This window comes from Triturus cristatus, chromosome 4_2, assembly GCF_964204655.1.
Source record: "Triturus cristatus chromosome 4_2, aTriCri1.1, whole genome shotgun sequence".
Taxonomy (NCBI): domain Eukaryota; kingdom Metazoa; phylum Chordata; class Amphibia; order Caudata; family Salamandridae; genus Triturus; species Triturus cristatus.
This window is the reverse complement of record NC_140586.1, coordinates 840,324,686-840,341,046: the sequence shown is the minus strand read 5'-3', so window position 1 is coordinate 840,341,046 and position 16,361 is coordinate 840,324,686. Positions and strand designations below refer to the sequence as shown.

General features: G+C 49.4%; 1 protein-coding gene across 2 annotated transcripts in view; it reads right to left on the bottom strand.

Moving 5' to 3' along the window:
• LOC146835224 (E3 ubiquitin-protein ligase HECTD3-like) overlaps positions 1–16,361 on the bottom strand; it is a 479,862-nt gene that overhangs the window by 264,855 nt on the left and 198,646 nt on the right. The window lies entirely within an intron of this gene.

Genomic DNA, 16,361 nt, shown 5'->3' with positions numbered 1-16,361 from the left:
CCAGGGCACACCCTTGAACCTGGAGCGTGGGTGCTCGTGAAGAACTTCCAGCGAACCCGGAACGAGCAGCCCCGCTGGATAGGACCGTATCTGGTGTTATTGTCCACCCGTTCTGCGGAACGAGTGCACGGTAAAAAGAACTGGATTCACGGCGTACATTGTAAGAGGGTCCCTTTGCCTCTGCCGTACGACCGGTGGGTCCAAAGAGGACTTCCTGAGTCTGAGACTGAGACCATGCCACGTTTTCTGCCTTTTAGCGATGCCCGTTTGGTTGGAACAAACATTGAGCCAGAGAGCGACGGACTTCTCCAAGAAGTTGTACCTCCATCAAATCATTTGAACACTTTTGAACCTGAGTTACTCTTCCGAGAACAGACATTGCCTGGTAAAGAGCGCTATAACTTGCAACCGAGAGTCTCTTCTTTGCTATTGTTTTGGTTGGCTCCCCTCCGAGAAACTATTTTGATTTTTGTTTTACGAACCACCATCCGGGTTCAGCTGTAGGGTTGCGGTGCCAAGTCCTTGGAGTGCAAGCCGAAGGCGTTAGGTCGACGGTTCTGGTTGGTCTCAGGGCGTTCCCTGGACCGACAGGCGCATTCTTTAGCACAGAACACCCACCCGCCGCGAGCAGCACGATTAGAGGATGGAGTTTTTCGAGATGGAGAGACCTACTAAAAGAATGAGCTTCAAGAGCAAAATGTGTATAATAATGAGTAGAAAACGTTTTTTAATATTATGTCTGTTTATACTGTTGAGTTTAATAATGTTTTTAATTGGATATGTGACATTTTCTATTCAAGCGACATTCATACCCACTACACAACCTATGCCTCCTCCTACTGTTTCTCCGCATTTTTTTCACCCTCTGCCTGAACATGAGTCCATTAGGAGAATGGAATTCGCTAATAATTCCTTTGTTTAGCTTCTGCACCAACACCAGCTAGTAGTGAACACAACTAATTGTTGGGTGTGTGGCCTTATGCCCCATACTGCCGAGAAAGGTATTCCTTACCTGGCCCTGCCATTTAGCTACAATGGGTCTGTGTGGGCATACAGAACAATGTTCATTTATGCCCGTGAAGTTAACCCCCTACGTTCTCTGAAAGATAGCCCAAAGAATAGTGCTCTGGTCAAGGGAATAGTCGACATGATTAGAGGAATGAGCTCTTATGAGGCTATCCCGAGAGATGAGACACTAGCGTATATTGGATGGAACGTCACTGGATATGGAGTTAGTCTGAGTGGGAACCAGCGAGCAAAGAGATCCTCCCCGATCTGGATAGTACCCCATCGGTGTCATTACTGTCTGCAAGGAAATGGCAAGAATACTAGAGCTCAGCTAGGGAAGAGTGTTTGCACTGAGACATATGTTTTTGCGTCCCAGACTTCCCCATCGTTTTTAGCAGCTAAGGGCACCTACTTCATTTGCCATGACAGAGCATATACATGGTTGCCCCCTGATTTCTCGGGCACATGTTTTGTCTCGTTCTTGTTGCCTCCTACATTTACAGCTGCGGCAGATTACCACAAAACGAGAGTCGTTAGAGGCGTCTTCAGTAAGGAAGATACCGCAGGACAAGAATTGGGAGATTCCGTGAAGGGTTTTCTGCCATTTTGGGGACCTATGGTTAACAGCAGGAACATACGGCAATTGACGAGAGTGGTTGAGTCCACCATAGTCGAAACTGCCGGCGCCCTTAGTAACTTGACTGCTGAGCTCCAGTCGGATCGCCTTATGACTCTTCAGAACAGAGTTGCGTTGGATGTCCTACTTGCAGATAGAGGGGGGGTCTGTAAATTGATCCAATCGAGCTGTTGTGTTTTCATTCCAGGTAACGCTCTGACAGTTTTCCAAGCCATCTCCAAGTTACATAAGATCTCCGAGTCCATACATGTGGACGAAGGAGATTGGTCGTTTATGGAATGGTTCTGGGGATTGTTATCCACTTGGGGATGGAAGATCCTGATGGTCATTGGGATGGTATTAGCTACCCTCTTCCTGTTCTGTCTTTGTGTACAGTGTGCTCCCGTAATATGTGGCCTTTTTGCTACCTCGTGTTCGAGGAGACCTGTCCAGAGAGAGTTACTAAGTACCAGGATGATGCTACAGCAACATCTCAATGATCTGATGAACATAGACCTGGATTCAGATTGACGTTAGTTTAGGTTATTGCCTATGTAAGGGCAAAAGGAGGGTCTGTGGTTCCGTGAATTCTGAACCCGTTTAATGAAGGTTGTCGTATCGTGATGATTTTGGTATCAGCGAACCGCGACTGACAAGTGCGGTACGCGTAAGCATTTTCGTCATGCTACACCGATGGATTCACTGTGTATTTAACTATCTAGTCTGCACCCGTGGGTTCCATTTTGTTTATAACCGCCATTTTGTGGTTGCCCTCACATAGGCTAACGACTACAGGATGACTGTGGCCAAGCGAGCCTCTAGGGACGCATACACCTTAGTTTGAGCTCGTGTTGACTTCAGTTTGACCTGAGTCAACTGACCCTGTTGCCCGAGGCTAAACTTGTTGAGCCAGTATCTTGTTAAGCAGCTGGTCAGATAGCGATCAAAGAGCAGGACATTATTGATTCTATGGCACATGCACACACCCCTCTATCTCTCTCCTCATCTGTTTCTGCTCCTTACTTTTATGGCCTTATGGCCTAATTATTGATTTGGGTTGAGGTCTTTTATGATGGGCCCGTCCGGCCTGTTCGAGCAAGAATGCTGGATTTATGCCTTGTCATTGGCGGTGAGTTGGATAACTGAAAGTGGGTTTGTCGTTATGTGATGCCTCTGTAAATATCATCCTCTGAATGGTCAAGTTTGTGAGTAATTGATGCTAGCCAGGAATGTGGTTTTTGGCATAAAAGACGACGCTCCGCTCTATTATGTTGAGCAGTCTCCTGAGAACATACACCGTGTTGTACTTCTAGGATTACTGGCTGCAGCTAATAAATATGATCTTTGACTTCACCAGAAGAATCCCGTGTCTCTGTACTCTAAGACAGGTGAACCCGAAGACTGAGGGCGTGTCCCCTGCACCGCTGGGATTAAAATCCTAGTTCTTCAGGGGGAGGTGTGTTTCTTGTATAAGTGCCAGGTCAATGTGGTGCCTGTGGAAATAATTCAGCACTTTTCTCAGTTTGCGGAAATCATTCAACCCCCTGACATTCCACGTCAACGCTCTCAGAGCCATAGTGCCACTGTCACCATTCGTCACTCTAGGGTCAGACATCCCTGCCATAATGTGCCATAGAATCAGCAAAGATGTTCCCTGTGCGAAGTGCCACCCACTGGCAGTCACTGGGCAACTTAGTCCGGACATACAAAGATAGGTCAGAAGACATGCCTCTCAGCGTACCGTGCGTACCCCCGTCCCCCAACCCAAAACATCCCCCTATTGTCACTTCCCCCGCCCACAGCCGACCGCCCCCAACCTGGCCAGACAGGACCCCGACCCTTCCCCCCACCCCCCACTACAACAAACACCTTTAACATTCCCCAAACCAGCCCCCGTAGGGACCATGCGAGCCAACAGCGCTAGGGCAGAGGTTACCAGGCAAAAGCAATCACAACCTGTCAGCCGCCCACAGTATTGACGTGTCCCCGCACCATTGCCCCCATATAGCCATACGGCACGAGCCGCTCTCCTTCCTCCACCATTAGGCCCAGGGGCATCCCCACTACACCTAGCGGGATCCAAGCCTTACGCCTAGAGATGCATTCCTGATGGCCCTAAGGGGCCCATGCAACGACCCTGCCCATCATCTAGTAGTCCCAGACGCAGGCCAACAAAGCAAATGTAGGGAACAAACCCGGGGAGGGTCCCCCAGCTCCAGAAGGCACGGAGAAATCAAGTCAGCAGCAAGCAAGAGCAAATCCACTTCCCCCCCCCCCCCGGGACCCATGAAACCAGGACCACAGTGTCTATTCACGCTCAATATATCAGAAAGGTCTCACCAAGTAGCAACTGCGTAGGCCTCATGTGTGATCGCCCCATCCGCTGCTGTCATTAAGCTCCAGGCGCTCCGGCCACTGCCAGGACTGCGAACCCCCCCGCCCAACAGGCAAACCCAAACAGTGTGGCCGGTTGCAGAATCAAGCCACCAACAACAAACTAATCCTGCTCCTCTAAACGTGAGGCATCCGCAAGAGTGTCATTTTGGCACCGTGGGTTGTTCCGCTGTTCCTTAGACCATTCCTTCAAAGATCTCTGCAGTTCCCTCGGGTCAGTGAAGAAATGCGAGTGTCCTTGCCTGTTGATCCGGAGTTTCGCCGGGTATAGCATCGCGTAATCCAGTCCTAGGTCGCGAAGTTGTTTTTTGTACGGTGCGAAATGCCTCCGTTCTTCTTGGACTTTCGCCGTGAAGTCAGGGTAAATGGAGATGTCCATTCCTTCAAATTGCAACTTCCCTTTTTCTCTAGCCACCCGCAGGGCCGTATCTCTGTCCCTGTAATTCAGCAGCTTTGCTATAATGGGTCTCGCTGGTGCACCTGGCTTTGGGCGGGGCCCCAGCGAACGATGGGCTCTTTCGACAACGAACATGGGGCAGAACACATCCTCCCCCAGCAGGGCATGCAATAGTTTTTCAACGAAGTGTTCCATCCTCCCGGTGTGTGTTGACTCAGCCACACCCGTTATGCGAATGTTCGATCTCCTCGAGCGGGCTTCCAGGTCCTCCGACTTATCCTGGATGACCTGGAGCAATCTGCTGAATTGTTTGCGATCCGTATCCCACTCCGTCTGCGCTTCCTCCGCTTGCGTGAGTCTCTTCTCAGTCATGTCCAGTCGCTCCGCATTCTTGTTGAATCGCTCCGACATGCGGTCCATGCGGTAGGTGAGTGCGTCGAGCTTGGTACCGATCGCCGTCAGACTGCCCTGCAGACCTTTTTCCATTGTCGCTAACATTTCTCTGATGTCTGCACACATAGAGCTCTCCGAGGCAGCGCCACAGGGAGACGCCTCCGGCACTATGACACGTGGGTGCGTGGGTCGAAAGATATTTTAGGCTGTGTCTTGTCGCCTTTACCCATGATGATTCTAGGGGTCTGCAATTCCACTGGTCCAGCCGCGCCGAGGCGAATTCAAGCTTCAATCCGGAGAACCTTGTGGTGCGCGGCCCCAGCGGGGCAGCTTAAGGGCCGCACCACTGCACCCCTTCAAGGTTCAATAGCTGGGCCCACTGCAGTAGCTGGGTCTACGAGGCCACCAGTCCCCCAGCGCAGGGTCGCACACCGGTCCCCAACTCTCCTCACAGCACTCGGTCGGAGTCCGTCTGCTAGCACCCGATCAGGACCCCGTCGCCGGCAGTCCACGAAACCACCACAGGCCCGGGCAGTGTGCAGCTACCCCAGTTCAAGCGGCACAATCCACGCTCTCCACGCAATCAGCGGTCCTCCACCACAGAGAAGGCTCCCTTGGTGTGGCAATCGGCAATAGCCAAGAGCAGGGCCCGCTTACGCAAGACGGAAGCCAGTGCTGCACCCAAACACAGACTACCGCCCCGAGGCCCACCTGCTAGACACTCGGTAAGTCCGCTGCCAGGGCCGAGCAATCAGAGTCTCCGAGCGCTCACTGCAGGCTATGGCCCTGCCCACGTAGCAGACTGGACTGTATTCCGTGCAGCCTCGGGGCCGAGACTGGCCCCCTGCAGAAAAGAGTCAGTGTGCGAAAGTGCTCCAACCCCAGCGCACACCCAAGGACCAGGTCAGGTAGAAACATGTGCCGAATGGTAACCTCTCACGCAGGCCCTGTATTCCAAAATGGCGACCCCGAGTGGCAGGGGAGGGGGCACCCAGCACCGAGGAAGCCCGCAGGCCTCGACGTCGCGAAGCTCCAGAGTCGCCCCACCGCAGCCCCTTGCAGGCTTGCACCCAGCGCTGACTCCTCTGGCCTCTGAGGAGCCTATTGCGGGCTATTAGAGAAGGGGTGCGCCAAGCGTAGTTCCACGGAGGCGCCAGGAGCCTCGCCTCCACCGCAGGCACCCAGGGCACACTCCGCCACTCAAGCCAGTGTTCCGTTTAATATCCCAATTCAGAGGCGTTCTCCGTGTGAGACCCCCCCGCATGAGAAGCCTGCCCCAGGTCAGGGTCCCCGGGTTGTCCAGAGCGGTGCGGTAGCTTCACGTGGTCCAAGCCACCGATACTGGCAGTCCCGTGGAACGGCCCCGCCGAGCCGGAGGGTCGCCTCGCTGCGATCGCTCCCCACCTCCTATGGAGCCGCTCGTGTCTGCACTCTCCTCCGGAGACGTCAGCGTCGCGGCCCTACTGTCTCACTCCAGGTATGCAGCTGAGTACGGTCGACCGGACCTGCCACCGATGACCCCGCCGCACGCTGTGCTACGCACGCCGGGGAGGGCCCCAGGGCAGCTCGGGGATGTCGGCCTGGTCCGCCGAGGGTGTCAACGCTCGCCGTGTGTGCTCCGTCGGGCCCCGCCGTCGGCTGAAGGGGTCCGCACACAGCCCCGCCAGGTCAAGAAGGGACCCCCCCTTCCTGTCCGCAATGTAGCTCTGCCGTGAAGGATCAATTGAAGGATTTTGTGAGGGCTAAGGTGGAGAGCTCAGCGCTCACACGTCCGCCATAGTCGCCGGCAAGCTCCGCCCCCCCCGACTTTAACATAGTTAGGAACACATATAATCTTTTTGCCACGCTGGTTTATGAATGATTCGCCCAGATAATCTCCTATAACCAGCATGATTTGCAACAGATGATTCATCTCCAACTTCATTATTTGAGGGAAGCAAATTGGGGTCACTAGGTTTTGAAGAACGGACACTGCCCTCATCATTAGTCCATACTTTAGATTCAAGCTCATTACATAACGTCACCTTCCTGAGATTCCACCATCTTCCATCACTTAACCCAACACAATTCCCATTTGTTTCCAATACTTCCTTGGGTTTAGACCATCTGGACATCCCTGTTCTGGGCAACCCCTCAAGTGAAGTTCTCACCCAATCCCCTACTCTGATTGATCGGGTTTGCCCTTTTATCCTACTATTATGTCTCAAAACATATTTGTATTGATAGTCATTGACTCTTTGCCTTATAGTTTCCTTAGGAACTTCCCTTACACTTTCCCTATGCATCCAAGCAGGAGTGATTTTACTACATGCCAATCTTCCCTTTAAAAGACTGAAAGGTGTCTCCCTAGTAGCTGAATGAGGAGTGTTACGGTAATTCCACAACATTTTCTTAACCGATAACCTGCAATCCTCTCCCTCCATTTCAGCCAACTGTATACACTCCTTCAATACCCGGTTGAATCTCTCTACCATCCCATTACTCCTAGGGTTGTACACTGCAGTAGTAATATGTTTAATTCCATGAACTTTCAAATATTCTTGAAATTCATTGGCTAAAAATTGTGGGCCATTGTCAGTGGTGATGCTTTCTGGATAACCTTCTCTGTGAAAAATTTCTTCACAAAAACAAATGACATTAAATGCCTTGATTTCTCTTACAAAAGCAACTTCAGGCCATTTGGTATAGTAATCCATCAGCACAAAAGCAAATTTACCAGTTATATAACTGGTATTGAACGGACCACTAATGTCCATTGCTAGCTTTTGCCAAGGTTTATCGGGAAATACCGTATGTGCAATGGTAGTGTCCTGTGATATATGTGATTTGTCACTACACATGCACGCTACACAGTTCCTCACAAATCTGTCAATGTCCTTATCTATTCCAGGCCACCAAAAATCACATCTTGCCCTCCTTTTCATACTGGACATACCGGGATGTCCCTCATGCAAGAGTTCCAACAATCTAGGGCGTAATCCCAAAGGCACCACTAATTTATCTGGTCTTCTTACTATGCCCGTTGATGATTCAACAAATAATTCAGACCAAATCGTTTTGTATTCAGGTAACTCCATGTTGTCCAAAATTTGATGATTACAACGTTTTACCAAGTTTGAAACAATCCGTTGTAATACCGGGTCGGTTAAGGTTGCCTGTTTCCATTCCTCTAAACTAATTGCACCCTTGCAAACCTCCTCAACCGAAGCTATCAAATAATCATCATCAAGGTCCACATGAGGAATGTCCTCCTTGGAAACTTCTGGAAGAGGCAAACGTGATGAGCAGTCTGCATTAATGTTTTTAAGCCCAGGTACATACACTACCTGAAAATCATATTCTTGTAGTCTGTACAACCATTTCGCAATTCTGGGGGTGGCCTTCCCTGCCCCTTTGGTTGTGCATATGTCTATTAAGGGTTTGTGATCAGTCCTTAATTCAAATTGAGTACCCCAAATATATGCCCTGAAGTGGTTTATACCCCAAAAACACGCAAGGGCTTCTTTTTCGATCACGGAGTAAGTTGCTTCCGCACCTTTTAAAGTGCGGGAAGCAAATGCAACTACCCACTCATTAGTACTATTTTTCTGCATCAAAACAGCACCCAACCCATAAGAACTGGCATCTATGACAATGATGGATTTGTTGTGGGGATCATATGGTTTAAGAGCCACTGCTTGACTGATGTCTTTTTTAAGGTTGTCGAATGCCGTTTGACAATCAGGGCTCCATACAAAGTTTACACCCTTCTTCATTAAAAGCCTCAAACAATGTACTTTAGATGCAAAATGATTTACAAATTTGGAGTAATACTCCGCTAACCCCAAAAATGAGCGAAGTTGTTCCTTATCAACAGGAGACGGAGCATTATTAATCGCATCCAAAAGGTTCTTCTTAGGTTTGACACCATCAGCCGACAAAGTGTGACCTAAATAGTCGATCTGAGTCATGGCAAATTTGCATTTATCAGCTGAGAGTGTCAAACCAGCTAGTTGAAGTTTCTTTAAGACATCATTCAAAATTGCATCATGAGTTGACATATCTTTTCCCCAAACAAGCACATCATCTTGAAAAACTAGCATGTTGTTTACACCCTTGAGGATACTACACATGATTCTTTGAAACACTGCTGCCGCAGAGGCTAAACCAAAAGGCATTCTAAGAAATTGAAATGCACCTTCAGGAGTGATAAAAGATGTGAGATGACGCGAGGTGGGGTGTAATTTTATCTGGTGGTAAGCATTAGACAAATCAATTGTTGAAAAATATTTCGCATTCCTAACACAAGCTATCATTTCATTGATACGTGGGAGAGGATGACGGTCTATCCATAAGTTCTTATTCAAATCTCTTAAGTCTACACACATACACAAATTTCCGTTGGGTTTGCGTGCTAGAACCACTGGACTAAGCCATTCAGATGCTTCAATAGGCTCTATTATGTTCTCTTTGCATAATCTATCAAGTTCTAACTTTAATTGTGGTCTTAAAATCAAAGGGACATTGCGAACTTTGTGGACTACTGGCATAGCATCAGATTTTAGTATGATACGATGTTCAAATTTATTTAAACAACCAAGCTTGGCTTTAAACTGCCCAGGATATTTTACTCTCCAATCTAACATGTGAGAATCACTTGTTAGTAATACCTGGTTAGGATCATTGGGATCAAGAATCAGTCCCAACCCTTTTTGTTCTTTCCACCCCAACAAGGCTCTACCTTTGTCAACCACATAAATTTTAGCTTGCGTGTTTCTACCCTTGTACGATTTGTTGCCAACAAAATACCCTAAGACAGGGAGTTCGTTTCACCCATACCCTACAGGTTCCACATCAGGTGGTGAAAGAATGTTCTTACCCACTGATAACCACAAATGCTTGTCTATGATAGTGAACGGTGAACATGAATCTGCCCACATAGAAATCTCCACTTGGTTGATTGATAATATACATTTGGGTGGTTGGTATATGTCAGACAATTCATTGACCTCCATGTCCCAAATAACCATTACTTCGATGTCACTGTCCTTATCACTTAAAGGTGAATCATTACTGTAATTAACCGTATTTACGGACTGTTTCCAAAATTCACGATCACCAGTTTTACACATTTTAGAAAAATGACCTGTTTTACTGCACTTAAAGCAAGTGACATTGATGGCCGGGCATCATGGGTTACTGGCGGTGTGCATGTTGCTACCACATCTGAAACAAAAACGTTTAAAAGTAGACGATGGCACTTTGCCTTTGTTAGGATAAGTGCGAGATTCATTGTGTCTTTCTTAATCAGACTTCAATTTTGGTTTGAGTTTATAAGTATTGTTGTGATCCTTAGGTACACTAACAGTGGTCTTTGTTGCACGGTTGTCTAAGAGATTTACCTCATTTTTTGGATTCTCACCTTTTAGTTCTTTTACATATCGTGAGGTATTTTCAATTCTTCTTGCTACACTGATTGTTTTCTGTAAATTTGGATCTTTTAAGTCTAATAATCTCTCTTGAATCTTTGGGTTGTTTGTCCTATTTATAAATTGATCCCTAATAATCTCTTCATGTAAATCTCTGAATTTACAAGTTGCAGCCAACGTCCTTAAAACAGCGACATACTGTTTCACTGTTTCCCCAGTTAATTGAGCCCTTGAAAAAAATGTTTGTCTTTCAACAACAATGCTAGTTTTCTTACCATAGTTTTCCTCTAATGCTCTTAATGCCTCAACGTACTCGTCAACGTCATATGATTGTGCTTTAGAGCTGTCAAATACAGTTTCTTCATCAGTGGAGTTTCCCCCATCATCCCCCAGTACCGCATTATTTATTGGAGCATTAACATTTACGGGTTTAGGTAGGGTTTATAAAACTTTTCTTCCTTCCACTCCTAAGTTATGTTTTAAAAGAGCTAGCTTACGTGAGGCTAAGAATGTTTCACCCCCAATAGCTTCAAGGTAGGTTTCAAATGATACTTGCCAGTCCTCCCAAACCATGGGAGGCAAACCTGGATTTTGTAGAAATTTAGGTGGAGCTAATATTGCATTGGTTTCCATGGTAGCCGATAGTATGTATTAAAATATTAACATCAATGCAACATGTCCAAAAATAACATTAATACAATTGAACGTACTTAATCCGTTCATGACAATTGACATTCAAATTTTTAAAGTTGAAAAAAATGAACAGAAAAAAAATACATGTTAAATTGAGTCATATGGATAATCCAAACAAAACAAATTAAAAAAATTAAAGTAGTCACCGTAGTCTGCGATGTTAATATATTGACGTGTCTCTGTTATCAATACTGCTTGTTGAATAAAGTTGTCAGTTTACCCCAAAAAAATTTTTTTAATAATTAAAGTTGTCACCGTTGTCTTTAAATTATTATGCCAGCTTCTTTTGCAATACTTTACTATGAGTTATAACCTTATAAATCACTCTTACAAACTTTTAAAATGTTTTGAAAGGCTTGTTCCAGCGTTAAATGCTTGATAAACTGAACGTGTGAAGTTCCTTCGTAAGTCGTCACAGTTGCTGGGATACCAATAATGCTGAAACGTGATGACGTGAATGTTCCCTTTGAACTTCCTGATTCACTACGGAAGCGCGGCTCGTCCGCTTTTAGAACCTGGAAGAGAGTCGCGTGATGGTGGCATTCTCAACACCGTTCAGTGATTGTTTGAAATTTTAGGCGCCGCCAAGAAATAACGCTGTAAGTTACAATCTTGTTTCAATGTAGGTTTATCGTTTAAAGTAATCAAAGAGACGTCTACGATTTACGTGCCAAACATCCAATTAATCGTGAGTTAAATATTAGTTCCTTTTAACTCGCATATAAACCAAAATATTTCAAACTGTAAGTTTTCAATTAATTATTGTACGTTGAATGAGGCTCGATGTGTGCCCCCGACTGTAAGCAGGTAAAACATTCACGTACCTTCTTATGTATTTCACGAACAGTGAAGTAAAACTGCACGCTAAGTTCGATCGTCGCCACTTTTGTAAGTAAAGCTGTACGATGATGAATGAATTAACCAGATGAATATCCAAGATCTATTGTTTATTGAAAACAAGTGAGATCATTACAAGCGCCCCATCGGTCTGCACCTTCACTCCAACCAATCTCGCTTCAACCGCCGTTCCACTCAAACCACGCATTCTTACCTCCGTAATGGAATCCACTCGAGCTCACACGCACGTAGCAGAACACTTTCATACAATGGCTTGCAAGCCAAGATACAACAGTAAGAACCAGATTTAAGTCCCACTGCGGCATCATAAAAGGAATAGGAGGGAAAAGTTGAGTAATGCCTTTGAGAAATCTATTTACAACAGGGGATTTGAAAAGAGAGGGCTGATCAGGGAGCCTGAGAAAGGCCGAAATCGCAGAAAGGTAGCACTTAATAGTGCCCAGAGCAGAGCCCTGCCGGGCCAAAGAAAGAAGGAACAAAAGGAATTCTGAAAGAAGGGCAGAAAGAGGATCCACAGCCTTTGTTGTGCACCATGCCATAAATTTGTTCTACCTGCAGGCGAATACCGATTTAGTGGAAGGACGCCTGGCTGCCAGAATGACATCACAGACTTCAGGAGGCAAGTCAAATGGAATCAACTGTGGCCGCTCAATCTCCACGCAAGGAGGTGGAGGCTGGACAGGTTCGGTTGGAAGACCGTCCCCTGCTGCTGCGTCAGAAGATCCTCTCGAAGAGGCAGTCGGATCGGGGAATCCACACTCATACTGAGTAGCTCAGGATACCAAACTCTTCGAGCCCAGTCCGAGGCCACAAGAATGACTTGGGCCCAGTCGCGCCTGATCTTCTTCAGCACTCTGGGTAGAAGTGGTATAGGCGGAAAGGCGTACAATAGACAGCAACTCCACTCGTGATGAAAAGCGTCGCCGAACGAGTGCCGCCTTGGAAATTCCAACGTGCAGAACTTCTGACATTGCGCGTTCTCTTCGGTGGCCGAATAGATCTAACCAAGGCTCTCCCCACTGTTGAAAGAGACCTCGCACCACCTACGAGTGAATACGCCATTCGTGATCCATCATGCACCTGTGGAGAAGTGTGGCTCAATGGTTAGAGGGGCAGACCCGGATGCAGAAGTCTGGCCCGGGACCAGGGTTCAATTCCCGCCTCGCGGGTCTTGGGCTCAATTTCCTCGGACCTGATCATTCTCGCCTCGGTGCCTATCCTAATCATGGGTCACACTCTGCAACTCTGGGCAATAGCTTGCTTAATCTCCACAACGGCCCCAACAACGCTAGGATACCTGGCCTCACCTTGGGGGTGCCCAGGAGTGGACACTTCACAGGGAAAGGCCAGGAAGGGTTCCTCAGCGGTATTCGTACAAGCGCCGAGATGCCTCCGAGTAGTCGTGCGCTATACAAGTACCTCTACATTTACATTTACATTTACCTGCGGCTGAGTTTGTCTGCCCTGGCTTTAAAAGAACCTACCAAGTGCTGAACCACCAAGGAAATGCCTTGATGTTCCAGCCATGTCCAGAGATGCAGAGCCTCCGGACATAGGGTCCACGACCCCACCCCGCCTTGCTTGTTGCAGTACCACATGGCGGTGGTGTTGTCTGTGAACACCTGCACTACTTTCCCCCTGACAGAGAGAAGGAATGCCTTCAATGCAAGTAGGATCGCCCGGAGCTCCAGAAGGTTGATATGGAGCCAGGACTCCGCCGGAGACCAGAGGCCTCTGATCTCCGCTTCTCCCATGTGGCCGCCCCATCCCAGAAGGGACGCATCCATCACCACTGTGTGCTCCGGTTGGGGAAGGGAAGAGTGATCTGCCACTGACCTAATGCTAGTTTGTGAGCCACCACTGCAATTGTTGTGCCGTGCCTTCCAAGATCTGAACGTACTCTGACAGGTTCTCCTGATGCTGCGCCCACTGGAACTTCAGGTCACACTGCAGAGCCCGCATATGCCATCTGGCATGATTGGTCAGCAGGATGCAGGAGGTCATGAGGCCCAGCAGCCTCAAGGTCATCTTGACCGAAACCCAGGACAAGGGCCGAAAGATCGGAATCATAGCCTGAATGTCCAGAACCTCTCTGATGAAGAGGTGCTTCTGAGAGGGAATCAGGTGCGACTTCGGCACGTTGATGGAGAACCCCAGCAAATGCAGGAGGTCAGACGTAGTCTGGAGGTGGGAGACGACTGCCTGGGGCGAACCCGCCTTCAACAACCAGTCATCGAGAAAGGGGAAGACTGAAATCCCTGATCTGCGCAGATGAGCTGCGACCAACGCTATCACTTTTGTGAACACCCGAGGGGTGCTGGTAAGGCCAAAAGGGAGCTCGGTGAACTGAAAGTGCTCGTGGCCTACCGTTAACCGCAGGTAACGCCGATGGGCGGCAGGACAGGAATATGAAAGTAAGTGATGCAATTCCAACGCTACCATCCAGTCTTGTGGGTCTAGGGCAAACAAGACCTAAGCAAGTGTGAGCATCTTGAACTTCTCCTTCCGGGGGAAGCGATTGACGTTCCGAAGGTCTAAGATAGGACGCAGGCCCTTGTTCTTCTTTGGAACCAGGAAGTAGTGGGAATAACAACCACGTCCCACTTCTGGCATCAGAACTAGCTCGATGGCCCCCTTGGCCAAGAGGGCTGCAACTTCCTGCTGGAGAAGTGTCAAGTGATCTCCCAACATGCGATGGAACTGAGGTGGCATGGCTGGAGGGGTAGTCTCGAAGGGGAGGGAGTAGCCCCTTCGGACTATCTGTAAAACCCACCTGTCCGAAGTGATGGTGCGCCAGTGGGGGAGGTGATGGCGAATCCTGCCGCCCACTGGCGTTTGATGGGCCTGAAACACCGGACTAGGAAGGTTTGGAGGCGGTGGTGGTGGACTTACCCGCCCGCTGGCCCCGTGACCCACCTCTGCGGGTCCCACATCCGCGGCTGTGCTGAGACTGTTGCTGCACAGGCCTGTGGCTCTGAAACAAACGTGTTTGGGTGCTCCTTCCGTGGCCACGAAAGGAGCGAAAAGCAGAAGCCGAAGGAGTGCGAGTGGCCGAAGGGCCCAGGGACGTGGCCGCAGCCCGCGAGTCCTTAAAGCGCTCCAAGGCACTATCTGCCTTGTCCTCAAAAAGGCAAGTGCCATCAAAAGGCATGTCCATCAGAGTATTCTGGTCATCCCCTGAAAAGCCAGTTGTCCTCAGCCAGGCGTGACGGCGTAGCACCACAGTCGTGAAAATCGCTCTGCTCAGTGAGTCGGCGGTGTCAGGGCCACAACGAATCGTGAACTTGGCTGCATCCCTCCCTTCAGCAATAGCTTGGGAGGGCATCGTCTGGGCTCCTCCAGACACTGAGGCAGCAACTGCGCCACCGTATCCAACACAGAGTGGGAATAACTGCCCAAGAGGCATGCGGTGTTCACAGACTGCAACCCTGAACTGGCGGAAGAGAAAATCTTCTTCCCAAACTGCTCCAGTTTCTTGGATTCCCTGTCCGGTGGTGCAGAAGGGAATGCGCTCAGAGATGCAGAGGCTTGGACAACCAAGCTCTCAGGGGTTGAGTGTTGGGAGAGAAAAATGGGGAAGCCCGGGGCCCAGCGATGGCGTCGGGCCATGTTCCTATCCACAGGAGCCCCTGTGTTGGGCCTGGAGCAGGTGCCCAAAAGAACCTCTGAGAGTGCGTCATTAAATGGCAGCAGCGGCTCTGCAGAGGAAGCCGCCGGCTGAAGCACTTCTGTTAGGAGGTTAGTCATGATGACCACTGTAGGGAGCTCGAGGTGGAGAGCCTCGGCTGCCCTACGCAACACCACTGAATAAGTACCACCCTCCTCCGTAGCCACGGTAGAAGGAGACAGTACGCCAGGTTCTGGAGAAAAATCCAGTCCACCAGCGTCCTCCAAATCCTCTGCCCAGTCCGGGTCTAACTCGCATTGGGCTGCAAGAGGGTCTTCAGACCCCTCCCAGTCCTCCCCGACCTCTGTAACGAGCTTGGCAGGCGGGAAAGGAGGAGGAGGATGGAGAAAGGTATAGAAATTCCCCAGCGGCGTTGGAATCGGCATCGATCGACACCGGTCCGGCACTGTCTCCATGTCGGGGTGGAAGCCAAGGACGACGCTGGGATCCATGCATGGATCCATGGCTTTCTCACTGCGCAGAGGCCGGAGCCGTCCACGACGTCGGGGCCGGAGCCATTGACGAAGAAAGGCGAGGACCCCCATTTAAACCCGCGGGGACCGAAGGGGTGCCGGCAGGGCCCGATGGGCCAAAGAGGTGTGCCATGGCTGACAGGAAGTCCTGCAGCTAGGCCAGAATCGCAGACGGACCCCGGAAATGCGGGTAGGCCGTCGGCAACTGCGTAGTCTCCGCCGGAGGCACGGTGGTGGTACCACCCGCACCCTCAGCCATGTCGCGCAACAGGCTAGGAGAAGAGGGACAGCACTTCTTCGACTTCTTGAGCTTCGTCTTACCTGAACCAGAGTGCGAAGACTTCGAACGATGGTGGCAGCTCTGCGACCGGTCCCTCGACCTGCCACAGGACCGGGACATTGAACGGCGCGGAGGCGACACCCGTGCCTCAAGCAACTTTCGGGACCGCACCCG